Genomic DNA, 25,180 nt, shown 5'->3' on the forward strand with positions numbered 1-25,180 from the left:
CTGAAAAGCTGGGGATATAGCTCAGTGGTAGAGCATTTGACTGCAAATCAAGAGGTCCCTGGTTCAAATCCGGGTGTCCCCTCACCCTATTTTGATTCTGTTGTTTGTAATTGGGACTTCTCATCAATTCCATATGGATCATCTTTGACAGAGTCAGTGTTCCCTTGGATATTGCACTTAAATAGCATTTCAGTGTTTCCTGCTCAAAGACTGTGAGTAAATGCAGTTTTTAACACTCGGCTTGGTATTCCCTTTGGGAAATTTCTGAAACGTCATTGATCAATTTTGCAATTCGGCTCTTCCTTTCACAGCACTAAACAAAGGGAATGGACTATGAAACCAATTGACAACTTTGTTATACTGTTTGGTGCTTTCTTGTATTGCACTGAAGAAATGGCGTATAAAACTTGGCAGCGAAGCAGTCAATCTATTTCTCATTTCACCTGTGTCTTCAGTCTTACATATATTCCACCTCTTCTCTGTGCATGCAAAGTATGTGTTTGTTTGAAGCACTTCATTGTTGTGCAAAGTAGGAACTATTTAATTTCTCCTTAAAAGCTCTGCCTACTTGCAAGATGTACGAACTATCATTGCAGTTGCAAGAAGGCTGGTCTGAAGAATCAGGCCATTTGCAAACGCAAAATGGCTTTTTCTGATGTATTAAATAGAAGTTATTTGAAAGGGGTGTTTGGGTGTACCTTCCAAATACCGAATTGTAGTGGTACGTAGAAATGTTTTTCCACCATAATATGGCCCAAAACAATCATACTTCATTACCATCTCAGTGATTGTGGTAACCGATCCTCAAATGATAAGGTGTCCCGTAAAAACCTCTTCCCCTTTAAGAATGTTTCAAAACAATCATTGTATGTAGAGGCATTGGTCCTATGTACGACTGCCTATTCAAATAAAATAACAATGAAACAAATATCTGTTTTTTAAATGATCCAGTTTTCCTTTAATAAATAATATTGAGGACTACTTCTCCTGTTCCACAGTTTCAAGGTTGTACTTTCTGGCACAACTTAGTATGATCCTCACACTCTTTCATGTTGTACTGATATTTTATCATTCTTATTTTACTGAAAAGCTGGCGATATAGCTCAGTGGTAGAGCATTTGACTGCAGATCAAGAGGTCCCTGGTTGAAATTCGGGTGTCCCCTCAACCTATTTTGATTCTGTTGTTTGTAATTGGGACTTTTCATCAATTCCATTTGGATCATCTTTGACTGAGTCAGTGTTCCCTTGGATATTGCACTTTAATAGCATTTCAGTGTTTCCTGCTCAAAGCCTGTGAGTAAATGCAGTTTTTAACACTCGGCTTGGTATTCCCTTTGGGAAATTTCTGAAACATTGATCAATTTTGGAATTCGGCTCTTCCTTTCACAGCACTAAACAAAGGGAATGGACTATGAAACCAATTGACAACTTTGTTATACTGTTTGGTGCTTTCTTGTATTGCACTGAAGAAATGGCGTATAAAACTTGGCAGTGAAGCAGTCAATCTATTTCTCATTTCACCTTTGTCTTCAGTCTTACATATATTCCACCTCTTCTCTGTGCATGCAAAGTATGTGTTTGTTTGAAGCACTTCACTTTTTGTGCAACCTAGGAACTATTTAATTTCTCCTTAAAAGCTCTGCCTACGTGCAAGATGTACGAACTATCTTTGCAGTTGCAAGAAGGCTGGTCTGAAGAATCAGGCTATTTGCAAACGCAAAGTGGCTTTTTCTGATGTATTAAATGGAAGGTATTCGAAAGGGGTGTTTGGGTGTACCTTCCAAATACCAAATTGTAGTGGTACGTACAAATGTTTTTCCACCATAATTTGGCCCAAAACAATCATACGTCATCACCATCTCAGTGATTGTGGTAACCAATCCTCAAATGATAAGTTGTCCCGTAAAAACCTCTTCCCCTTTAAGAATGTTTCAAAACAATCATTGTATGTAGAGGCATTGGTCCAATGTACGACTGCCTATTCAAATAAAATAACAATGAAACAAATATCTGTTTTTTAAATGATCCAGTTTTCCTTTAATAAATAATATTAAGGACTACTTCTCCTGTTCCACAGTTTCAAGGTTGTACTTTCTGGCACAACTTAGTATGATCCGCACACTCTTTCATGATGTACTGATATTTTGTCATTCTGATTTTACTGAAAAGCTGGGGATATAGCTCAATGGTAGAGCATTTGACTGCAGATCAAGAGGTCCCTGGTTCAAATCCGGGTGTCCCCTCACCCTATTTTGATTCTGTTGTTTGTAATTGGGACTTTTCATCAATACCATTTGGATCATCTTTGACAGAGTCAGTGTTCCCTTGGATATTGCACTTTAATAGCATTTCAGTGTTTCCTGCTCAAAACCTGTGAGTAAATGCAGTTTTTAACACTCGGCTTGGTATTCCCTTTGGGAAATTTCTGTAACATCATTGATCAATTTTTTAATTCGGCTCTTCCTTTCACAGCACTAAAAAAAGGGAATGGACTATGAAACCAATTGACAACTTTGTTATACTATTTGGTGCTTTCTTGTATTGCACTGAAGAAATGGCGTATAAAACTTGGCAGGTAAGCAGTCAATCTATTTCTCATTTCACCTCTGTCTTCAGTCTTACATATATTTCACCTCTTCTCTGTGCATGCAAAGTATGTGTTTGTTTGAAGCACTTCATTTTTGTGCAACATAGGAACTATTTAATTTCTCCTCAAAAGCTCTGCCTACTTGCAAGATGTACGAACTATCATTGCAGTTGCAAGAAGGCTGGTCTGAAGAATCAGGCCATTTGCAAACGCAAAATGGCTTTTTCTGATGTATTAAATGGAAGGTATTCGAAAGGGGTGTTTGGGTGTACCTTTCAAATACCGAATTGTAGTGGTACGTAGAAATGTTTTTCCACCATAATTTGGCCAAAACAATCATACTTCATCACCATCTCCGTGATTGTGGTAACCAATCCTCAAATGATAAGGTGTCCCGTAAAAACCTCTTCCCCTTTAAGAATGTGTCAAAACAATCATTGTATGTAGAGGCATTGGTCCTATGTACCACTGCCTATTCAAATAAAATAACAATGAAACAAATAAATCTGTTTTTAAATGATCCAGTTTTCCTTTAATAAATAATATCAAGGACTATTTCTCCTGTTCCACAGTTTCAAGGTTGTACTTCTGGCACAACTTAGTATGATCCTCACACTCTTTCATGATGTACTGATATTATGTCATTCTGATTTTACTGAAAAGCTGGGGATATAGCTCAGTGGTAGAGCATTTGACTGCAGATCAAGAGGTCCCTGGTTCAAATCCGGGTGTCCCCTAACCCTATTTTGATTCTGTTGTTTGTAATTGGCACTTTTCATCAATTCCATTTGGATCATCTTTGACAGAGTCAGTGTTCCCTTGGATATTGCACTTTAATAGCATTTCAGTGTTTCCTGCTCAAAGCCTGTGTGTAAATGCAGTTTTTAACACTCTGCTTGGTATTCCCTTTGGGAAATTTCTGAAACATCATTGATCAATTTTGGAATTCGGCTCTTCCTTTCACAGCACTAAACAAAGGGAATGGACTATGAAACCAATTGACAACTTTGTTATACTGTTTGGTGCTTTCTTGTATTGCACTGAAGAAATGGCGTATAAAACTTGGCAGCGAAGCAGTCAATCTATTTCTCATTTCACCTTTGTCTTCAGTCTTACATATATTCCACCTCTTCTCTGTGCATGCAAAGTATGTGTTTGTTTGAAGCACTTCACTTTTTGTGCAACCTAGGAACTATTTAATTTCTCCTTAAAAGCTCTGCCTACGTGCAAGATGTACGAACTATCTTTGCAGTTGCAAGAAGGCTGGTCTGAAGAATCAGGCTATTTGCAAACGCAAAGTGGCTTTTTCTGATGTATTAAATGGAAGGTATTCGAAAGGGGTGTTTGGGTGTACCTTCCAAATACCGAATTGTAGTGGTACGTACAAATGTTTTTCCACCATAATTTGGCCCAAAACAATCATACTTCATCACCATCTCAGTGATTGTGGTAACCAATCCTCAAATGATAAGTTGTCCCGTAAAAACCTCTTCCCCTTTAAGAATGTTTCAAAACAATCATTGTATGTAGAGGCATGGGTCCAATGTACGACTGCCTATTCAAATAAAATAACAATTAAACAAATATCTGTTTTTTAAATGATCCAGTTTTCCTTTAATAAATAATATTAAGGACTACTTCTCCTGTTCCACAGTTTCAAGGTTGTACTTTCTGGCACAACTTAGTATGATCCTCACACTCTTTCATGATGTACTGATATTTTGTCATTCTGATTTTACTGAAAAACTGGGGATATAGCTCAGTGGTAGAGCATTTGACTGCAGATCAAGAGGTCCCTGGTTCAAATCCGGGTGTCCCCTCACCCTATTTTGATTCTGTTGTTTGTAATTGGTACTTTTCATCAATTCCATTTGGATCATCTTTGACAGAGTCAGTGTTCCCTTGGATATTGCACTTTAATAGCATTTCAGTGTTTCCTGCTCAAAACCTGTGAGTAAATGCAGTTTTTAACACTCGGCTTGGTATTCCCTTTGGGAAATTTCTGAAACATCATTGATCAATTTTGGAATTCGGCTCTTCCTTTCACAGCACTAAACAAAGGGAATGGACTATGAAACCAATTGACAACTTTGTTATACTGTTTGGTGCTTTCTTGTATTGCACTGAAGAAATGGCGTATAAAACTTGGCAGCGAAGCAGTCAATCTATTTCTCATTTCACCTGTGTCTTCAGTCTTACATATATTCCACCTCTTCTCTGTGCATGCAAAGTATGTGTTTGTTTGAAGCACTTCATTTTTGTGCAACGTAGGAACTATTTAATTTCTCCTTAAAAGCTCTGCCTACGTGCAAGATGTACGAACTATCATTGCAGTTGCAAGAAGGCTGGTCTGAAGAATCAGGCCATTTGCAAACGCAAAATGGCTTTTCTATTAAATGGAAGGTATTCGAAAGGGGTGTTTGGGTGTACCTTCCAAATACCGAATTGTAGTGGTACGTAGAAATGTTTTTCCACCATAATTTGGCCAAAACAATCATACTTCATCACCATCTCCGTGATTGTGGTAACCAATCCTCAAATGATAAGGTGTCCCGTAAAAACCTCTACCCCTTTAAGAATGTTTCAAAACAATCATTGTATGTAGAGGCATTGGTCCTAGGTACCACTGCCTATTCAAATAAAATAACAATGAAACAAATAAATCTGTTTTTTAACTGATCCAGTTTTCCTTTAATAAATAATATTAAGGACTACTTCTCCTGTTCCACAGTTTCAAGGTTGTACTTTCTGGCACAACTTAGTATGATCCTCACACTCTTTCATGATGTACTGATATTTTGTCATTCTTATTTTACTGAAAAGCTGGGGATATAGCTCAGTGGTAGAGCATTTGACTGCAGATCAAGAGGTCCCTGGTTCAAATCCGGGTGTCCCCTCACCCTATTTTGATTCTGTTGTTTGTAATTGGGACTTTTCATCAATTCCATTTGGATCATCTTTGACTGAGTCAGTGTTCCCTTGGATATTGCACTTTAATAGCATTTCAGTGTTTCCTGCTCAAAGCCTGTGAGTAAATGCAGTTTTTAACACTCGGCTTGGTATTCCCTTTGGGAAATTTCTGAAACATTGATCAATTTTGGAATTCGGCTCTTCCTTTCACAGCACTAAACAAAGGGAATGGACTATGAAACCAATTGACAACTTTGTTATACTGTTTGGTGCTTTCTTGTATTGCACTGAAGAAATGGCGTATAAAACTTGGCAGCGAAGCAGTCAATCTATTTCTCATTTCACCTTTGTCTTTAGTCTTACATATATTCCACCTCTTCTCTGTGCATGCAAAGTATGTGTTTGTTTGAAGCACTTCACTTTTTGTGCAACCTAGGAACTATTTAATTTCTCCTTAAAAGCTCTGCCTACGTGCAAGATGTACGAACTATCTTTGCAGTTGCAAGAAGGCTGGTCTGAAGAATCAGGCTATTTGCAAACGCAAAGTGGCTTTTTCTGATGTATTAAATGGAAGGTATTCGAAAGGGGTGTTTGGGTGTACCTTCCAAATACCAAATTGTAGTGGTACGTACAAATGTTTTTCCACCATAATTTGGCCCAAAACAATCATACGTCATCACCATCTCAGTGATTGTGGTAACCAATCCTCAAATGATAAGTTGTCCCGTAAAAACCTCTTCCCCTTTAAGAATGTTTCAAAACAATCATTGTATGTAGAGGCATTGGTCCAATGTACGACTGCCTATTCAAATAAAATAACAATGAAACAAATATCTGTTTTTTAAATGATCCAGTTTTCCTTTAATAAATAATATTAAGGACTACTTCTCCTGTTCCACAGTTTCAAGGTTGTACTTTCTGGCACAACTTAGTATGATCCGCACACTCTTTCATGATGTACTGATATTTTGTCATTCTGATTTTACTGAAAAGCTGGGGATATAGCTCAATGGTAGAGCATTTGACTGCAGATCAAGAGGTCCCTGGTTCAAATCCGGGTGTCCCCTCACCCTATTTTGATTCTGTTGTTTGTAATTGGGACTTTTCATCAATACCATTTGGATCATCTTTGACAGAGTCAGTGTTCCCTTGGATATTGCACTTTAATAGCATTTCAGTGTTTCCTGCTCAAAACCTGTGAGTAAATGCAGTTTTTAACACTCGGCTTGGTATTCCCTTTGGGAAATTTCTGTAACATCATTGATCAATTTTTTAATTCGGCTCTTCCTTTCACAGCACTAAAAAAAGGGAATGGACTATGAAACCAATTGACAACTTTGTTATACTATTTGGTGCTTTCTTGTATTGCACTGAAGAAATGGCGTATAAAACTTGGCAGGTAAGCAGTCAATCTATTTCTCATTTCACCTCTGTCTTCAGTCTTACATATATTTCACCTCTTCTCTGTGCATGCAAAGTATGTGTTTGTTTGAAGCACTTCATTTTTGTGCAACATAGGAACTATTTAATTTCTCCTCAAAAGCTCTGCCTACTTGCAAGATGTACGAACTATCATTGCAGTTGCAAGAAGGCTGGTCTGAAGAATCAGGCCATTTGCAAACGCAAAATGGCTTTTTCTGATGTATTAAATGGAAGGTATTCGAAAGGGGTGTTTGGGTGTACCTTTCAAATACCGAATTGTAGTGGTACGTAGAAATGTTTTTCCACCATAATTTGGCCAAAACAATCATACTTCATCACCATCTCCGTGATTGTGGTAACCAATCCTCAAATGATAAGGTGTCCCGTAAAAACCTCTTCCCCTTTAAGAATGTGTCAAAACAATCATTGTATGTAGAGGCATTGGTCCTATGTACCACTGCCTATTCAAATAAAATAACAATGAAACAAATAAATCTGTTTTTAAATGATCCAGTTTTCCTTTAATAAATAATATCAAGGACTATTTCTCCTGTTCCACAGTTTCAAGGTTGTACTTCTGGCACAACTTAGTATGATCCTCACACTCTTTCATGATGTACTGATATTATGTCATTCTGATTTTACTGAAAAGCTGGGGATATAGCTCAGTGGTAGAGCATTTGACTGCAGATCAAGAGGTCCCTGGTTCAAATCCGGGTGTCCCCTAACCCTATTTTGATTCTGTTGTTTGTAATTGGCACTTTTCATCAATTCCATTTGGATCATCTTTGACAGAGTCAGTGTTCCCTTGGATATTGCACTTTAATAGCATTTCAGTGTTTCCTGCTCAAAGCCTGTGTGTAAATGCAGTTTTTAACACTCTGCTTGGTATTCCCTTTGGGAAATTTCTGAAACATCATTGATCAATTTTGGAATTCGGCTCTTCCTTTCACAGCACTAAACAAAGGGAATGGACTATGAAACCAATTGACAACTTTGTTATACTGTTTGGTGCTTTCTTGTATTGCACTGAAGAAATGGCGTATAAAACTTGGCAGCGAAGCAGTCAATCTATTTCTCATTTCACCTTTGTCTTCAGTCTTACATATATTCCACCTCTTCTCTGTGCATGCAAAGTATGTGTTTGTTTGAAGCACTTCACTTTTTGTGCAACCTAGGAACTATTTAATTTCTCCTTAAAAGCTCTGCCTACGTGCAAGATGTACGAACTATCTTTGCAGTTGCAAGAAGGCTGGTCTGAAGAATCAGGCTATTTGCAAACGCAAAGTGGCTTTTTCTGATGTATTAAATGGAAGGTATTCGAAAGGGGTGTTTGGGTGTACCTTCCAAATACCGAATTGTAGTGGTACGTACAAATGTTTTTCCACCATAATTTGGCCCAAAACAATCATACTTCATCACCATCTCAGTGATTGTGGTAACCAATCCTCAAATGATAAGTTGTCCCGTAAAAACCTCTTCCCCTTTAAGAATGTTTCAAAACAATCATTGTATGTAGAGGCATGGGTCCAATGTACGACTGCCTATTCAAATAAAATAACAATTAAACAAATATCTGTTTTTTAAATGATCCAGTTTTCCTTTAATAAATAATATTAAGGACTACTTCTCCTGTTCCACAGTTTCAAGGTTGTACTTTCTGGCACAACTTAGTATGATCCTCACACTCTTTCATGATGTACTGATATTTTGTCATTCTGATTTTACTGAAAAACTGGGGATATAGCTCAGTGGTAGAGCATTTGACTGCAGATCAAGAGGTCCCTGGTTCAAATCCGGGTGTCCCCTCACCCTATTTTGATTCTGTTGTTTGTAATTGGTACTTTTCATCAATTCCATTTGGATCATCTTTGACAGAGTCAGTGTTCCCTTGGATATTGCACTTTAATAGCATTTCAGTGTTTCCTGCTCAAAACCTGTGAGTAAATGCAGTTTTTAACACTCGGCTTGGTATTCCCTTTGGGAAATTTCTGAAACATCATTGATCAATTTTGGAATTCGGCTCTTCCTTTCACAGCACTAAACAAAGGGAATGGACTATGAAACCAATTGACAACTTTGTTATACTGTTTGGTGCTTTCTTGTATTGCACTGAAGAAATGGCGTATAAAACTTGGCAGCGAAGCAGTCAATCTATTTCTCATTTCACCTGTGTCTTCAGTCTTACATATATTCCACCTCTTCTCTGTGCATGCAAAGTATGTGTTTGTTTGAAGCACTTCATTTTTGTGCAACGTAGGAACTATTTAATTTCTCCTTAAAAGCTCTGCCTACGTGCAAGATGTACGAACTATCATTGCAGTTGCAAGAAGGCTGGTCTGAAGAATCAGGCCATTTGCAAACGCAAAATGGCTTTTCTATTAAATGGAAGGTATTCGAAAGGGGTGTTTGGGTGTACCTTCCAAATACCGAATTGTAGTGGTACGTAGAAATGTTTTTCCACCATAATTTGGCCAAAACAATCATACTTCATCACCATCTCCGTGATTGTGGTAACCAATCCTCAAATGATAAGGTGTCCCGTAAAAACCTCTACCCCTTTAAGAATGTTTCAAAACAATCATTGTATGTAGAGGCATTGGTCCTAGGTACCACTGCCTATTCAAATAAAATAACAATGAAACAAATAAATCTGTTTTTTAACTGATCCAGTTTTCCTTTAATAAATAATATTAAGGACTACTTCTCCTGTTCCACAGTTTCAAGGTTGTACTTTCTGGCACAACTTAGTATGATCCTCACACTCTTTCATGATGTACTGATATTTTGTCATTCTTATTTTACTGAAAAGCTGGGGATATAGCTCAGTGGTAGAGCATTTGACTGCAGATCAAGAGGTCCCTGGTTCAAATCCGGGTGTCCCCTCACCCTATTTTGATTCTGTTGTTTGTAATTGGGACTTTTCATCAATTCCATTTGGATCATCTTTGACTGAGTCAGTGTTCCCTTGGATATTGCACTTTAATAGCATTTCAGTGTTTCCTGCTCAAAGCCTGTGAGTAAATGCAGTTTTTAACACTCGGCTTGGTATTCCCTTTGGGAAATTTCTGAAACATTGATCAATTTTGGAATTCGGCTCTTCCTTTCACAGCACTAAACAAAGGGAATGGACTATGAAACCAATTGACAACTTTGTTATACTGTTTGGTGCTTTCTTGTATTGCACTGAAGAAATGGCGTATAAAACTTGGCAGCGAAGCAGTCAATCTATTTCTCATTTCACCTTTGTCTTTAGTCTTACATATATTCCACCTCTTCTCTGTGCATGCAAAGTATGTGTTTGTTTGAAGCACTTCACTTTTTGTGCAACCTAGGAACTATTTAATTTCTCCTTAAAAGCTCTGCCTACGTGCAAGATGTACGAACTATCTTTGCAGTTGCAAGAAGGCTGGTCTGAAGAATCAGGCTATTTGCAAACGCAAAGTGGCTTTTTCTGATGTATTAAATGGAAGGTATTCGAAAGGGGTGTTTGGGTGTACCTTCCAAATACCGAATTGTAGTTGTACGTACAAATGTTTTTCCACCATAATTTGGCCCAAAACAATCATACTTCATCACCATCTCAGTGATTGTGGTAACCAATCCTCAAATGATAAGTTGTCCCGTAAAAACCTCTTCCCCTTTAAGAATGTTTCAAAACAATCATTGTATGAAGAGGCATTGGTCCAATGTACCACTGCCTATTCAAATAAAATAACAATGAAACAAATAAATCTGTTTTTAAATGATCCAGTTTTCCTTTAATAAATAATATTAAGGACTACTTCTCCTGTTCCACAGTTTCAAGGTTGTACTTTCTGGCACAACTTAGTATGATCCTCACACTCTTTCATGTTGTACTGATATTTTGTCATTCTTATTTTACTGAAAAGCTGGGGATATAGCTCAGTGGTAGAGCATTTGACTGCAGATCAAGAGGTCCCTGGTTGAAATTCGGGTGTCCCCTCAACCTATTTTGATTCTGTTGTTTGTAATTGGGACTTTTCATCAATTCCATTTGGATCATCTTTGACTGAGTCAGTGTTCCCTTGGATATTGCACTTTAATAGCATTTCAGTGTTTCCTGCTCAAAGCCTGTGAGTAAATTCAGTTTTTAACACTCGGCTTGGTATTCCCTTTCGGAAATTTCTGAAACATTGATCAATTTTGGAATTCGGCTCTTCCTTTCACAGCACTAAGCAAAGGGAATGGACTATGAAACCAATTGACAACTTTGTTATACTGTTTGGTGCTTTCTTGTATTGCACTGAAGAAATGGCGTATAAAACTTGGCAGCGAAGCAGTCAATCTATTTCTCATTTCACCTTTGTCTTCAGTCTTACATATATTCCACCTCTTCTCTGTGCATGCAAAGTATGTGTTTGTTTGAAGCACTTCACTTTTTGTGCAACCTAGGAACTATTTAATTTCTCCTTAAAAGCTCTGCCTACGTGCAAGATGTACGAACTATCTTTGCAGTTGCAAGAAGGCTGGTCTGAAGAATCAGGCTATTTGCAAACGCAAAGTGGCTTTTTCTGATGTATTAAATGGAAGGTATTCGAAAGGGGTGTTTGGGTGTACCTTCCAAATACCAAATTGTAGTGGTACGTCCAAATGTTTTTCCACCATAATTTGGCCCAAAACAATCATACGTCATCACCATCTCAGTGATTGTGGTAACCAATCCTCAAATGATAAGTTGTCCCGTAAAAACCTCTTCCCCTTTAAGAATGTTTCAAAACAATCATTGTATGTAGAGGCATTGGTCCAATGTACGACTGCCTATTCAAATAAAATAACAATGAAACAAATATCTGTTTTTTAAATGATCCAGTTTTCCTTTAATAAATAATATTAAGGACTACTTCTCCTGTTCCACAGTTTCAAGGTTGTACTTTCTGGCACAACTTAGTATGATCCGCACACTCTTTCATGATGTACTGATATTTTGTCATTCTGATTTTACTGAAAAGCTGGGGATATAGCTCAATGGTAGAGCATTTGACTGCAGATCAAGAGGTCCCTGGTTCAAATCCGGGTGTCCCCTCACCCTATTTTGATTCTGTTGTTTGTAATTGGGACTTTTCATCAATACCATTTGGATCATCTTTGACAGAGTCAGTGTTCCCTTGGATATTGCACTTTAATAGCATTTCAGTGTTTCCTGCTCAAAACCTGTGAGTAAATGCAGTTTTTAACACTCGGCTTGGTATTCCCTTTGGGAAATTTCTGTAACATCATTGATCAATTTTTTAATTCGGCTCTTCCTTTCACAGCACTAAAAAAAGGGAATGGACTATGAAACCAATTGACAACTTTGTTATACTATTTGGTGCTTTCTTGTATTGCACTGAAGAAATGGCGTATAAAACTTGGCAGGTAAGCAGTCAATCTATTTCTCATTTCACCTCTGTCTTCAGTCTTACATATATTTCACCTCTTCTCTGTGCATGCAAAGTATGTGTTTGTTTGAAGCACTTCATTTTTGTGCAACATAGGAACTATTTAATTTCTCCTCAAAAGCTCTGCCTACTTGCAAGATGTACGAACTATCATTGCAGTTGCAAGAAGGCTGGTCTGAAGAATCAGGCCATTTGCAAACGCAAAATGGCTTTTTCTGATGTATTAAATGGAAGGTATTCGAAAGGGGTGTTTGGGTGTACCTTCCAAATACCGAATTGTAGTGGTACGTAGAAATGTTTTTCCACCATAATTTGGCCAAAACAATCATACTTCATCACCATCTCCGTGATTGTGGTAACCAATCCTCAAATGATAAGGTGTCCCGTAAAAACCTCTTCCCCTTTAAGAATGTTTCAAAACAATCATTGTATGTAGAGGCATTGGTCCTATGTACCACTGCCTATTCAAATAAAATAACAATGAAACAAATAAATCTGTTTTTAAATGATCCAGTTTTCCTTTAATAAATAATATCAAGGACTATTTCTCCTGTTCCACAGTTTCAAGGTTGTACTTCTGGCACAACTTAGTATGATCCTCACACTCTTTCATGATGTACTGATATTATGTCATTCTTATTTTACTGAAAAGCTGGGGATATAGCTCAGTGGTAGAGCATTTGACTGCAGATCAAGAGGTCCCTGGTTCAAATCCGGGTGTCCCCTCACCCTATTTTGATTCTGTTGTTTGTAATTGGTACTTTTCATCAATTCCATTTGGATCATCTTTGACAGAGTCAGTGTTCCCTTGGATATTGCACTTTAATAGCATTTCAGTGTTTCCTGCTCAAAGCCTGTGAGTAAATGCAGTTTTTAACACTCGGCTTGGTATTCCCTTTGGGAAATTTCTGAAACATCATTGATCAATTTTGGAATTCGGCTCTTCCTTTCACAGCACTAAACAAAGGGAATGGACTATGAAACCAATTGACAACTTTGTTATACTGTTTGGTGCTTTCTTGTATTGCACTGAAGAAATGGCGTATAAAACTTGGCAGCGAAGCAGTCAATCTATTTCTCATTTCACCTTTGTCTTCAGTCTTACATATATTCCACCTCTTCTCTGTGCATGCAAAGTATGTGTTTGTTTGAAGCACTTCACTTTTTGTGCAACCTAGGAACTATTTAATTTCTCCTTAAAAGCTCTGCCTACGTGCAAGATGTACGAACTATCTTTGCAGTTGCAAGAAGGCTGGTCTGAAGAATCAGGCTATTTGCAAACGCAAAGTGGCTTTTTCTGATGTATTAAATGGAAGGTATTCGAAAGGGGTGTTTGGGTGTACCTTCCAAATACCGAATTGTAGTGGTACGTACAAATGTTTTTCCACCATAATTTGGCCCAAAACAATCATACTTCATCACCATCTCAGTGATTGCGGTAACCAATCCTCAAATGATAAGTTGTCCCGTAAAAACCTCTTCCCCTTTAAGAATGTTTCAAAACAATCATTGTATGTAGAGGCATTGGTCCAATGTACGACTGCCTATTCAAATAAAATAACAATTAAATAAATATCTGTTTTTTAAATGATCCAGTTTTCCTTTAATAAATAAAATTAAGGACTACTTCTCCTGTTCCACAGTTTCAAGGTTGTACTTTCTGGCACAACTTAGTATGATCCTCACACTCTTTCATGATGTACTGATATTTTGTCATTCTGATTTTACTGAAAAGCTGGGGATATAGCTCAGTGGTAGAGCATTTGACTGCAGATCAAGAGGTCCCTGGTTCAAATCCGGGTGTCCCCTCACCCTATTTTGATTCTGTTGTTTGTAATTGGTACTTTTCATCAATTCCATTTGGATCATCTTTGACAGAGTCAGTGTTCCCTTGGATATTGCACTTTAATAGCATTTCAGTGTTTCCTGCTCAAAACCTGTGAGTAAATGCAGTTTTTAACACTCGGCTTGGTATTCCCTTTGGGAAATTTCTGAAACATCATTGATCAATTTTGGAATTCGGCTCTTCCTTTCACAGCACTAAACAAAGGGAATGGACTATGAAACCAATTGACAACTTTGTTATACTGTTTGGTGCTTTCTTGTATTGCACTGAAGAAATGGCGTATAAAACTTGGCAGCGAAGCAGTCAATCTATTTCTCATTTCACCTGTGTCTTCAGTCTTACATATATTCCACCTCTTCTCTGTGCATGCAAAGTATGTGTTTGTTTGAAGCACTTCATTTTTGTGCAACGTAGGAACTATTTAATTTCTCCTTAAAAGCTCTGCCTACGTGCAAGATGTACGAACTATCATTGCAGTTGCAAGAAGGCTGGTCTGAAGAATCAGGCCATTTGCAAACGCAAAATGGCTTTTCTATTAAATGGAAGGTATTCGAAAGGGGTGTTTGGGTGTACCTTCGAAATACCGAATTGTAGTGGTACGTAGAAATGTTTTTCCACCATAATTTGGCCAAAACAATCATACTTCATCACCATCTCCGTGATTGTGGTAACCAATCCTCAAATGATAAGGTGTCCCGTAAAAACCTCTACCCCTTTAAGAATGTTTCAAAACAATCATTGTATGTAGAGGCATTGGTCCTAGGTACCACTGCCTATTCAAATAAAATAACAATGAAACAAATAAATCTGTTTTTTAACTGATCCAGTTTTCCTTTAATAAATAATATTAAGGACTACTTCTCCTGTTCCACAGTTTCAAGGTTGTACTTTCTGGCACAACTTAGTATGATCCTCACACTCTTTCATGATGTACTGATATTTTGTCATTCTTATTTTACTGGAAAGCTGGGGATATAGCTCAGTGGTAGAGCATTTGACTGCAGATCAAGAGGTCCCTGGTTCAAATCCGGGTGTCCCCTCACCCTATTTTGATTCTGTTGTTTGTAATTGGGACTTTTCATCAATTCCATTTGGATCATCTTTGACTGAGTCAGTGTTCCCTTGGATATTGCACTTTAATAGCATTTCAGTGTTTCCTGCTCAAAGCCTGTGAGTAAATGCAGTTTTTAATACTCGGCTTGGTATTCCCTTTGGGAAATTTCTGAAACATTGATCAATTTTGGAATTCGGCTCTTCCTTTCACAGCACTAAACAAAGGGAATGGACTATGAAACCAATTGACAACTTTGTTATACTGTTTGGTGCTTTCTTGTATTGCACTGAAGAAATGGCGTATAAAACTTGGCAGCGAAGCAGTCAATCTATTTCTCATTTCACCTTTGTCTTTAGTCTTACATATATTCCACCTCTTCTCTGTGCATGCAAAGTATGTGTTTGTTTGAAGCACTTCACTTTTTGTGCAACCTAGGAACTATTTAATTTCTCCTTAAAAGCTCTGCCTACGTGCAAGATGTACGAACTATCTTTGCAGTTGCAAGAAGGCTGGTCTGAAGAATCAGGCTATTTGCAAACGCAAAGTGGCTTTTTCTGATGTATTAAATGGAAGGTATTCGAAAGGGGTGTTTGGGTGTACCTTCCAAATACCGAATTGTAGTTGTACGTACAAATGTTTTTCCACCATAATTTGGCCCAAAACAATCATACTTCATCACCATCTCAGTGATTGTGGTAACCAATCCTCAAATGATAAGTTGTCCCGTAAAAACCTCTTCCCCTTTAAGAATGTTTCAAAACAATCATTGTATGTAGAGGCATTGGTCCAATGTACGACTGCCTATTCAAATAAAATAACAATGAAACAAATATCTGTTTTTTAAATGATCCAGTTTTCCTTTAATAAATAATATTAAGGACTACTTCTCCTGTTCCACAGTTTCAAGGTTGTACTTTCTGGCACAACTTAGTATGATCCTCACACTCTTTCATGATGTACTGATATTTTGTCATTCTGATTTTACTGAAAAGCTGGGGATATAGCTCAGTGGTAGAGCATTTGACTGCAGATCAAGAGGTCCCTGGTTCGAATCCGGGTGTCTCCTCACCCTATTTTGATTCTGTTGTTTGTAATTGGGACTTTTCATCAATTCCATTTGGATCATCTTTGACTGAGTCAGTGTTCCCTTGGATATTGCACTTTAATAGCATTTCAGTGTTTCCTGCTCAAAGCCTGTGAGTAAATGCAGTTTTTAACACTCGGCTTGGTATTCCCTTTGGGAAATTTCTGAAACATTGATCAATTTTGGAGTTCGGCTCTTCCTTTCACAGCACTAAACAAAGGGAATGGACTATGATACCAATTGACAACGTTGTTATACTGTTTGGTGCTTTCTTGTATTGCACTGAAGAAATGGCGTATAAAACTTGGCAGCGGAGCAGTCAATCTATTTCTCATTTCACCTGTGTCTTCAGTCTTACATATATTCCACCTCTTCTCTGTGCATGCAAAGTATGTGTTTGTTTGAAGCACTTCATTTTTGTGCAACGTAGGAACTATTTAATTTCTCCTTAAAAGCTCTGCCTACGTGCAAGATGTACGAACTATCATTGCAGTTGCAAGAAGGCTGGTCTGAAGAATCAGGCCATTTGCAAACGCAAAATGGCTTTTTCTGATGTATTAAATGGAAGGTATTCGAAAGGGGTGTTTGGGTGTACCTTCCAAATACTGAATTGTAGTGGTACGTACAAATGTTTTTCCACCATAATTTGGCCCAAAACAATCATACTTCATCACCATCTCAGTGATTGTGGTAACCAATCCTCAAATGATAAGTTGTCCCGTAAAAACCTCTTCCCCTTTAGGAATGTTTCAAAACAATCATTGTATGTAGAGGCATTGGTCCAATGTACGACTGCCTATTCAAATAAAATAACAATGAAACAAATATCTGTTTTTTAAATGATCCAGTTTTCCTTTAATAAATAATATTAAGGACTACTTCTCCGGTTCCACAGTTTCAAGGTTGTACTTTCTGGCACAACTTAGTATGATCCTCACACTCTTTCATGATGTACTGATATTTTGTCATTCTGATTTTACTGAAAAGCTGGGGATATAGCTCAGTGGTAGAGCATTTGACTGCAGATCAAGAGGTCCCTGGTTCGAATCCGGGTGTCTCCTCACCCTATTTTGATTCTGTTGTTTGTAATTGGGACTTTTCTTCAATTCCATTTGGATCATCTTTGACAGAGTCAGTGTTCCCTTAGATATTGCACTTTAATAGCATTTCAGTGTTTCCTGCTCAAAACCTGTGAGTAAAGGCAGTTTTTAACACTCGGCTTGGTATTCCCTTTGGGAAATTTCTGAAACATCATTGATCAATTTTGGAATTCGGCTCTTCCTTTCACAGCACTAAACAAAGGGAATGGACTATGAAACCAATTGACAACTTTGTTATACTGTTTGGTGCTTTCTTGTATTGCACTGAAGAAATGGCGTATAAAACTTGGCAGCGAAGCAGTCAATCTATTTCTCATTTCACCTGTGTCTTCAGTCTTACATATATTCCACCTCTTCTCTGTGCATGCAAAGTATGTGTTTGTTTGAAGCACTTCATTCTTGTGCAACGAAGGAATTATTTAATTTCTCCTTAAAAGCTCTGCCTACGTGCAAGATGTACGAACTATCATTGCAGTTGCAAGAAGGCTGGTCTGAAGAATCAGGCCATTTGCAAACGCAAAATGGCTTTTTCTGATGTATTAAATGGAAGGTATTCGAAAGGGGTGTTTGGGTGTACCTTCCAAATACCGAATTGTAGTGGTACATAGAAATGTTTTTCCACCATAATTTGGCCCAAAACAATCATACTTCATCACCATCTCAGTGATTGTGGTAACCAATCCTCAAATGATAAGGTGTCCCGTAAAAACCTTTTCCCCTTTAAGAATGTTTCAAAACAATCATTGTATGTAGAGGCATTGGTCCTATGTTCCACTGCCTATTCAAATAAAATAACAATGAAACAAATATCTGTTTTTTAAATGATCCAGTTTTCCTTTAATAAATACTATTAAGGACTACTTCTCCTGTTCCACAGTTTCAAGGTTGTATTTTCTGGAACAACTCAGTATGATCCTCTCACTCTTTCATGATGTACTGATATTTTGTCATTCTAGTTTTACTGTAAAGCTGGGGATATAGCTCAGTGGTAGAGCATTTGACAGCAGATCAAGAGGTCCCTGGTTCAAATCCTGGAGTCCCCTCACCATATTTTGATTCTGTTGTTTGTAATTGGGACTTTCCATCAATTCCATTTGGATCATCTTTGACAGAGTCAGTGTTCCCTTGGATATTGCATTTTAATGGCATTACAGTGTTTGCTTCTCAAAACCTGTGAGTAAATGCAGTTTTTAACACTCGGCTTGGTATTCCCTTTGGGAAATTTCTGAAACATAATTGATAGATTTTGGAATTCGGCTCTTCCTTTCACAGCACTAAACAAAGGGAATGGACTATGAAACCAATTGACAACTTTGTTATACTGTTTGGTGCTTTCTTGTATTGCACTGAAGAAATGGCGTATAAAACTTGGCGGCGAAGCAGTCAATCTATTTCTTATTTCACCTCTGTCTTCAGTCTTACATATATTTCACCTCTTCTCTGTGCATGCAAAGTATGTGTTTGTTTGAAGCACTTCATTTTTGTGCAACGTCGGAACTATTTAATTTCTCCTTAAAAGCTCTGCCTACGTGCAAGATGTACGAACTACCATTGCAGTTGCAAGAAGGCTGGTCTGAAGAATCAGGCCATTTGCAAGTGCAAAATGTCTTTTTCTGATTTATTAAATGGAAGGTATTCGAAAGGGGTGTTTGGGTGTACCTTCCAAATACCGAATTGTACTGGTACGTAGAAATGTTTTTCCACCATAATTTGGCCAAAACAATCATACTTCATCACCATCTCCGTGATTGTGGTAACAAATCCTCAAATGATAAGGTGTCCCGTAAAAACCTCTACCCCTTTAAGAATGTTTCAAAACAATCATTGTATGTAGAGGCATTAGTCCTATGTACCACTGCCTATTCAAATAAAATAACAATGAAACAAATAAATCTGTTTTTTAAATGATCCAGTTTTCCTTTAATAAATAATGTTAAGGACTACTTCTCCTGTTCCACAGTTTCAAGGTTGTACTTTCTGGCACAACTTAGTTTGATCCTCACACTCTTTCAATATGTACTGATATTTTGTCATTCTGATTTTACTGAAAAGCTGGCGATATAGGTCAGTGGTAGAGCATTTGACTGCAGATCAAGAGGTCCCTGGTTCAAATCCGGTTGTCCCATTACCCTATTTTGATTCTGTTGTTTGTAATTTGGACTTTTCATCAATTCCATTTGGATTATCTTTGACAGAGTCAGTGTTCCCTTGGATATTGCACTTTAATAGCATTTCAGTGTTTCCTGCTCAAAACCTGTGAGTAAATGCAGTTTTTAACACTCGGCTTGGTATTCCCTTTGGGAAATTTCTGAAACATCATTGATCAATTTTGGAATTCGGCTCTTCCTTTCACAGCACTAAACAAAGGGAATGGACTATGAAGCCAATTGACAACGTTGTTATACTGTTTGGTGCTTTCTTGTATTGCACTGAAGAAATGGCGTATAAAACTTGGCAGCGGAGCAGTCAATCTATTTCTCATTTCACCTGTGTCTTCAGTCTTACATATATTCCACCTCTTCTCTGTGCATGCAAAGTATGTGTTTGTTTGAAGCACTTCATTTTTGTGCAACGTAGGAACTATTTAATTTCTCCTTAAAAGCTCTGCCTACGTGCAAGATGTACGAACTATCATTGCAGTTGCAAGAAGGCTGGTCTGAAGAATCAGGCCATTTGCAAATGCAAAATGGCTTTTTCTGATGTATTAAATGGAAGGTATTCGAAAGGGGTGTTTGGGTGTACCTTCCAAATACTGAATTGTAGTGGTACGTAGAAATGTTTTTCCACCATAATTTGGACCAAAACAATCATACTTCATCACCATCTCACTGATTGTGGTAACCAATCCTCAAATGATAAGGTGTCCCGTAAAAACCACTTCCCCTTTAAGAATGTTTCAAACCAATCATTGTATGTAGAGGCATTGGTCCTATGTACCACTGCCTATTCAAATAAAATAACAATGAAACAAATAAATCTGTTTTTTAAATGATCCAGTTTTCCTTTAATAAATAATGTTAAGGACTACTTCTCCTGTTCCACCGTTTCAAGGTTGTACTTTCTGGCACAACTTAGTATGATCCTCACACTCTTTCAATATGTACTGATATTTTGTCATTCTGATTTTACTGAAAAGCTGGGGATATAGCTCAGTGGTAGAGCAATTGACTGCAGATCAAGAGGTCCCTGGTTCAAATTTGGTTGTCCCCTTTCCCTATTTTGATTCTGTTGTTTGTAATTTGGACTTTTCATCAATTCCATTTGGATTATCTTTGACAGAGTCAGTGTTCCCTTGGATATTGCACTTTAATAGCATTTCAGTGTTTCCTGCTCAAAACCTGTAAGTAAATGCAGTTTTTAACACTCGGCTTGGTATTCCCTTTGGGAAATTTCTGAAACATCATTGATCAATTTTGGAATTCGGCTCTTCCTTTCACAGCACTAAACAAAGGGAATGGACTATGAAACCAATTGACAATGTTGTTATAATGTTTGGTGCTTTCTTGTATTGCACTGAAGAAATGGCGTATAAAACTTGGCAGTGGAGCAGTCAATCTATTTCTCATTTCACCTGTGTCTTCAGTCTTACATATATTCCACCTCTTCTCTGTGCATGCAAAGTATGTGTTTGTTTGAAGCACTTCATTTTTGTGCAACGTAGGAACTATTTAATTTCTCCTTAAAAGCTCTGCCTACGTGCAAGATGTACGAACTATCATTGCAGTTGCAAGAAGGCTGGTCTGAAGAATCAGGCCATTTGCAAATGCAAAATGGCTTTTTCTGATGTATTAAATGGAAGGTATTCGAAAGGGGTGTTTGGGTGTACCTTCCAAATACTGAATTGTAGTGGTACGTAGAAATGTTTTTCCACCATAATTTGGCCCAAAACAATCATACTTCATCACCATCTCACTGATTGTGGTAACCAATCCTCAAATGATAAGGTGTCCCGTAAAAACCTCTTCCCCTTTAAGAATGTTTCAAACCAATCATTGTATGTAGAGGCATTGGTCCTATGTACCACTGCCTATTCAAATAAAATAACAATGAAACAAATATCTGTTTTTTAAATGATCCAGTTTTCCTTTAATAAATAATATTAAGGACTATTTCTCCTGTTCCACAGTTTCAAGGTTGTACTTTCCGGAACAACTTAGTATGATCCACTCACTCTTTCATGATGTACTGATATTTTGTAATTCTGATCTTACTGTGAAGCTGGGGATATAGCTCAGTGGTAGAGCATTTGACTGCAGATCAAGAGGTCCCTGGTTCAAATCCGGGTGTCCCCTCACCCTATTTTGATTCTGTTTTTTGTAATTGGGACTTTTCATCAATTCCATTTGGATCATCTTTGACAGAGTCAGTGTTCCCTTGGATATTGCACTTTAATAGCATTTCAGTGTTTCCTGCTCAAAACCTGTGAGTAAATGCAGTTTTTAACACTCGGCTTGGTATTCCCTTTGGGAAATTTCTGTAACATCATTGATCAATTTTGAAATTCGGCTCTTCCTTTCACAGCACTAAACAAAGGGAATGGACTATGAAACCAATTGACAACTTTGTTATACTGTTTGGTGCTTTCTTGTATTGCACTGAAGAAATGGCGTATAAAACTTGGCAGCGAAGCAGTCAATCTATTTCTCATTTCACCTCTGTATTCAGTCTTAGATATATTTCACCTCTTCTCTGTGCATGCAAAGTATGTGTTTGTTTGAAGCACTTCATTTTTGTACAACGTAGGAACTATTTAATTTCTCCTGAAAAGGTCTGCCTACTTGCAAGATGTACGAACTATCATTGCAGTTGCAAGAAGGGTGATCTGAAGAATCAGGCCATTTGCAAACGCAAAATGGCTTTTTCTGATGTATTAAATGGAAGGTATTCAAAAGGGGTGTTTGGGTGTACCTTCCAAATACCGAATTGTAGTGGTACGTAGAAATGTTTTTCCACCATAATTTGGCCAAAACAATCATACTTCATCACCATCTCCGTGATTGTGGTAACCAATCCTCAAATGATAAGGTGTCCCGTAAAAACCTCTTCCACTTTAAGAATGTTTCAAAACAATCATTGTATGTAGAGGCATTGGTCCTATGTACCACTGCCTATTCAAATAAAATAACAATTAAACAAATAAATCTGTTTTTAAATGATCCAGTTTTCCTTTAATAAATAATATTAAGGACTACTTCTCCTGTTCCACAGTTTCAAGGTTGTACTTTCTGGCACAACTTAGTATGATCCTCACACTCTTTCATGATGTACTGATATTTTGTCATTCTTATTTTACTGAAAAGCTGGGGATATAGCTCAGTGGTAGAGCATTTGACTGCAAATCAAGAGGTCCCTGGTTCAAATCCGGGTGTTCCCTCACCCTATTTTGATTCGGTTGTTTGTAATTGGGACTTTTCATCAATTCCATTTGGATCATCTTTGACTGAGTCAGTGTTCCCTTGGATATTGCACTTTAATAGCATTTCAGTGTTTCCTGCTCAAAGCCTGTGAGTAAATGCAGTTTTTAACACTCGGCTTGGTATTCCCTTTGGGAAATTTCTGAAACATTGATCAATTTTGGAATTCGGCTCTTCCTTTCACAGCACTAAACAAAGGGAGTGGACTATGAAACCAATTGACAACTTTGTTATACTGTTTGGTGCTTTCTTGTATTGCACTGAAGAAATGACGTATAAAACTTGGCAGCGAAGCAGTCAATTTATTTCTCATTTCACCTTTGTCTTCAGTCTTACATATATTCCACCTCTTCTCTGTGCATGCAAAGTATGTGTTTGTTTGAAGCACTTCACTTTTTGTGCAACCTAGGAACTATTTAATTTCTCCTTAAAAGCTCTGCCTACATGCAAGATGTACGAACTATCTTTGCAGTTGCAAGAAGGCTGGTCTGAAGAATCAGGCTATTTGCAAACGCAAAGTGGCTTTTTCTGATGTATTAAATGGAAGGTATTCGAAAGGGGTGTTTGTGTGTACCTTCCAAATACCGAATTGTAGTGGTACGTACAAATGTTTTTCCACCATAATTTGGCCCAAATCAATCATACTTCATCACCATCTCAGTAATTGTGGTAACCAATCCTCAAATGATAAGTTGTCCCGTAAAAACCTCTTCCCCTTTAAAAATGTTTCAAAACAATCATTGTATGTAGAGGCATTGGTCCAATGTACGACTGCCTATTCAAATAAAATAACAATGAAACAAATATCTGTTTTTTAAATGATCCAGTTTTCCTTTATTAAATAATATTAAGGACTACTTCTCCTGTTCCACAGTTTCAAGGTTGTACTTTCTGGCACAACTTAGTATGATCCTCACACTCTTTCATGATGTACTGATATTTTGCCATTCTGATTTTACTGAAAAGCTGGGGATATAGCTCAGTGGTAGAGCATTTGACTGCAGATCAAGAGGTCCCTGGTTCAAATCCGGGTGTCCCCTCACCCTATTTTGATTCTGTTGTTTGTAATTGGGACTTTTCATCAATTGCATTTGGATCATCTTTGACAGGCTCAGTTTTCCCTTGGATATTGCACTTTAATAGCATTTCAGTGTTTCCTGCTCAAAACCTGTGAGTAAATGCAGTTTTTAACACTCGGTTTGGTATTCCCTTTGGGAAATTTCTGAAACATCATTGATCAATTTTGGAATTCGGCTCTTCCTTTCACAGCACTAAACAAAGGGAATGGACTATGAAACCAATTGACAACTTTGTTATACTGTTTGGCGCTTTCTTGTATTGTACTGAAGAAATGGCGTATAAAACTTGGCAGCGAAGCAGTCAATCTATTTCTCATTTCACCTGTGTCTTCAGTCTTACATATATTCCACCTCTTCTCTGTGCATGCAAAGTATGTGTTTGTTTGAAGCACTTCATTTTTGTGCAACGTAGGAACTATTTAATTTCTCCTTAAAAGCTCTGCCTACGTGCAAGATGTACGAACTATCATTGCAGTTGCAAGAAGGCTGGTCTGAAGAATCAGGCCATTTGCAAACGCAAAATGACTTTTTCTGATGTATTAAATGGAAGGTATTCGAAAGGGGTGTTTGGGTGTACCTTCCAAATACCGAATTGTAGTGGTACGTAGAAATGTTTTTCCACCATAATTTGGCCAAAACAATCATACTTCATCACCATCTCCGTGATTGTGGTAACAAATCCTCAAATGATAAGGTGTCCCGTAAAAACCTCTACCCCTTTAAGAATGTTTCAAAACAATCATTGTATGTAGAGGCATTGGTCCTATGTACCACTGCCTATTCAAATAAAATAACAATGAAACAAATAAATCTGTTTTTTAAATGATCCAGTTTTCCTTTAATAAATAATGTTAAGGACTACTTCTCCTGTTCCACCGTTTCAAGGTTGTACTTTCTGGCACAACTTAGTATGATCCTCACACTCTTTCAATATGTACTGATATTTTGTCATTCTGATTTTACTGAAAAGCTGGGGATATAGCTCAGTGGTAGAGCAATTGACTGCAGATCAAGAGGTCCCTGGTTCAAATTTGGTTGTCCCCTTTCCCTATTTTGATTCTGTTGTTTGTAATTTGGACTTTTCATCAATTCCATTTGGATTATCTTTGACAGAGTCAGTGTTCCCTTGGATATTGCACTTTAATAGCATTTCAGTGTTTCCTGCTCAAAACCTGTAAGTAAATGCAGTTTTTAACACTCGGCTTGGTATTCCCTTTGGGAAATTTCTGAAACATCATTGATCAATTTTGGAATTCGGCTCTTCCTTTCACAGCACTAAAC

General features: G+C 37.6%; 18 non-coding genes across 18 annotated transcripts; all 18 read left to right on the plus strand.

Moving 5' to 3' along the window:
• The first annotated feature begins 10 nt into the window (after positions 1 to 10).
• TRNAC-GCA (transfer RNA cysteine (anticodon GCA)) lies at positions 11 to 82 on the plus strand. Its single transcript has one exon. It is a non-coding gene; the product is annotated as a tRNA-Cys (tRNA).
• A 2,090-nt stretch (positions 83 to 2,172) lies between these two features.
• Positions 2,173 to 2,244, plus strand: TRNAC-GCA (transfer RNA cysteine (anticodon GCA)). Its single transcript has one exon. It is a non-coding gene; the product is annotated as a tRNA-Cys (tRNA).
• A 1,009-nt stretch (positions 2,245 to 3,253) lies between these two features.
• On the plus strand, positions 3,254 to 3,325 carry TRNAC-GCA (transfer RNA cysteine (anticodon GCA)). The gene has a single exon. It is a non-coding gene; the product is annotated as a tRNA-Cys (tRNA).
• Positions 3,326 to 4,336: 1,011 nt separating this feature from the next.
• Positions 4,337 to 4,408, plus strand: TRNAC-GCA (transfer RNA cysteine (anticodon GCA)). Its single transcript has one exon. It is a non-coding gene; the product is annotated as a tRNA-Cys (tRNA).
• A 1,005-nt stretch (positions 4,409 to 5,413) lies between these two features.
• TRNAC-GCA (transfer RNA cysteine (anticodon GCA)) lies at positions 5,414 to 5,485 on the plus strand. The gene has a single exon. It is a non-coding gene; the product is annotated as a tRNA-Cys (tRNA).
• A 1,008-nt stretch (positions 5,486 to 6,493) lies between these two features.
• Positions 6,494 to 6,565, plus strand: TRNAC-GCA (transfer RNA cysteine (anticodon GCA)). Its single transcript has one exon. It is a non-coding gene; the product is annotated as a tRNA-Cys (tRNA).
• Positions 6,566 to 7,574: 1,009 nt separating this feature from the next.
• Positions 7,575 to 7,646, plus strand: TRNAC-GCA (transfer RNA cysteine (anticodon GCA)). Its single transcript has one exon. It is a non-coding gene; the product is annotated as a tRNA-Cys (tRNA).
• Positions 7,647 to 8,657: 1,011 nt separating this feature from the next.
• On the plus strand, positions 8,658 to 8,729 carry TRNAC-GCA (transfer RNA cysteine (anticodon GCA)). Its single transcript has one exon. It is a non-coding gene; the product is annotated as a tRNA-Cys (tRNA).
• Positions 8,730 to 9,734: 1,005 nt separating this feature from the next.
• Positions 9,735 to 9,806, plus strand: TRNAC-GCA (transfer RNA cysteine (anticodon GCA)). The gene has a single exon. It is a non-coding gene; the product is annotated as a tRNA-Cys (tRNA).
• A 2,089-nt stretch (positions 9,807 to 11,895) lies between these two features.
• Positions 11,896 to 11,967, plus strand: TRNAC-GCA (transfer RNA cysteine (anticodon GCA)). The gene has a single exon. It is a non-coding gene; the product is annotated as a tRNA-Cys (tRNA).
• A 1,009-nt stretch (positions 11,968 to 12,976) lies between these two features.
• On the plus strand, positions 12,977 to 13,048 carry TRNAC-GCA (transfer RNA cysteine (anticodon GCA)). Its single transcript has one exon. It is a non-coding gene; the product is annotated as a tRNA-Cys (tRNA).
• Positions 13,049 to 14,059: 1,011 nt separating this feature from the next.
• On the plus strand, positions 14,060 to 14,131 carry TRNAC-GCA (transfer RNA cysteine (anticodon GCA)). Its single transcript has one exon. It is a non-coding gene; the product is annotated as a tRNA-Cys (tRNA).
• Positions 14,132 to 15,136: 1,005 nt separating this feature from the next.
• Positions 15,137 to 15,208, plus strand: TRNAC-GCA (transfer RNA cysteine (anticodon GCA)). Its single transcript has one exon. It is a non-coding gene; the product is annotated as a tRNA-Cys (tRNA).
• Positions 15,209 to 16,216: 1,008 nt separating this feature from the next.
• On the plus strand, positions 16,217 to 16,288 carry TRNAC-GCA (transfer RNA cysteine (anticodon GCA)). The gene has a single exon. It is a non-coding gene; the product is annotated as a tRNA-Cys (tRNA).
• Positions 16,289 to 17,295: 1,007 nt separating this feature from the next.
• TRNAC-GCA (transfer RNA cysteine (anticodon GCA)) lies at positions 17,296 to 17,367 on the plus strand. Its single transcript has one exon. It is a non-coding gene; the product is annotated as a tRNA-Cys (tRNA).
• A 4,259-nt stretch (positions 17,368 to 21,626) lies between these two features.
• On the plus strand, positions 21,627 to 21,698 carry TRNAC-GCA (transfer RNA cysteine (anticodon GCA)). Its single transcript has one exon. It is a non-coding gene; the product is annotated as a tRNA-Cys (tRNA).
• A 1,010-nt stretch (positions 21,699 to 22,708) lies between these two features.
• On the plus strand, positions 22,709 to 22,780 carry TRNAC-GCA (transfer RNA cysteine (anticodon GCA)). The gene has a single exon. It is a non-coding gene; the product is annotated as a tRNA-Cys (tRNA).
• A 1,008-nt stretch (positions 22,781 to 23,788) lies between these two features.
• On the plus strand, positions 23,789 to 23,860 carry TRNAC-GCA (transfer RNA cysteine (anticodon GCA)). Its single transcript has one exon. It is a non-coding gene; the product is annotated as a tRNA-Cys (tRNA).
• Positions 23,861 to 25,180: the final 1,320 nt, after the last annotated feature.

Source organism: Lissotriton helveticus, chromosome 1_2, assembly GCF_964261635.1.
Source record: "Lissotriton helveticus chromosome 1_2, aLisHel1.1, whole genome shotgun sequence".
In the NCBI taxonomy this organism is placed as follows: domain Eukaryota; kingdom Metazoa; phylum Chordata; class Amphibia; order Caudata; family Salamandridae; genus Lissotriton; species Lissotriton helveticus.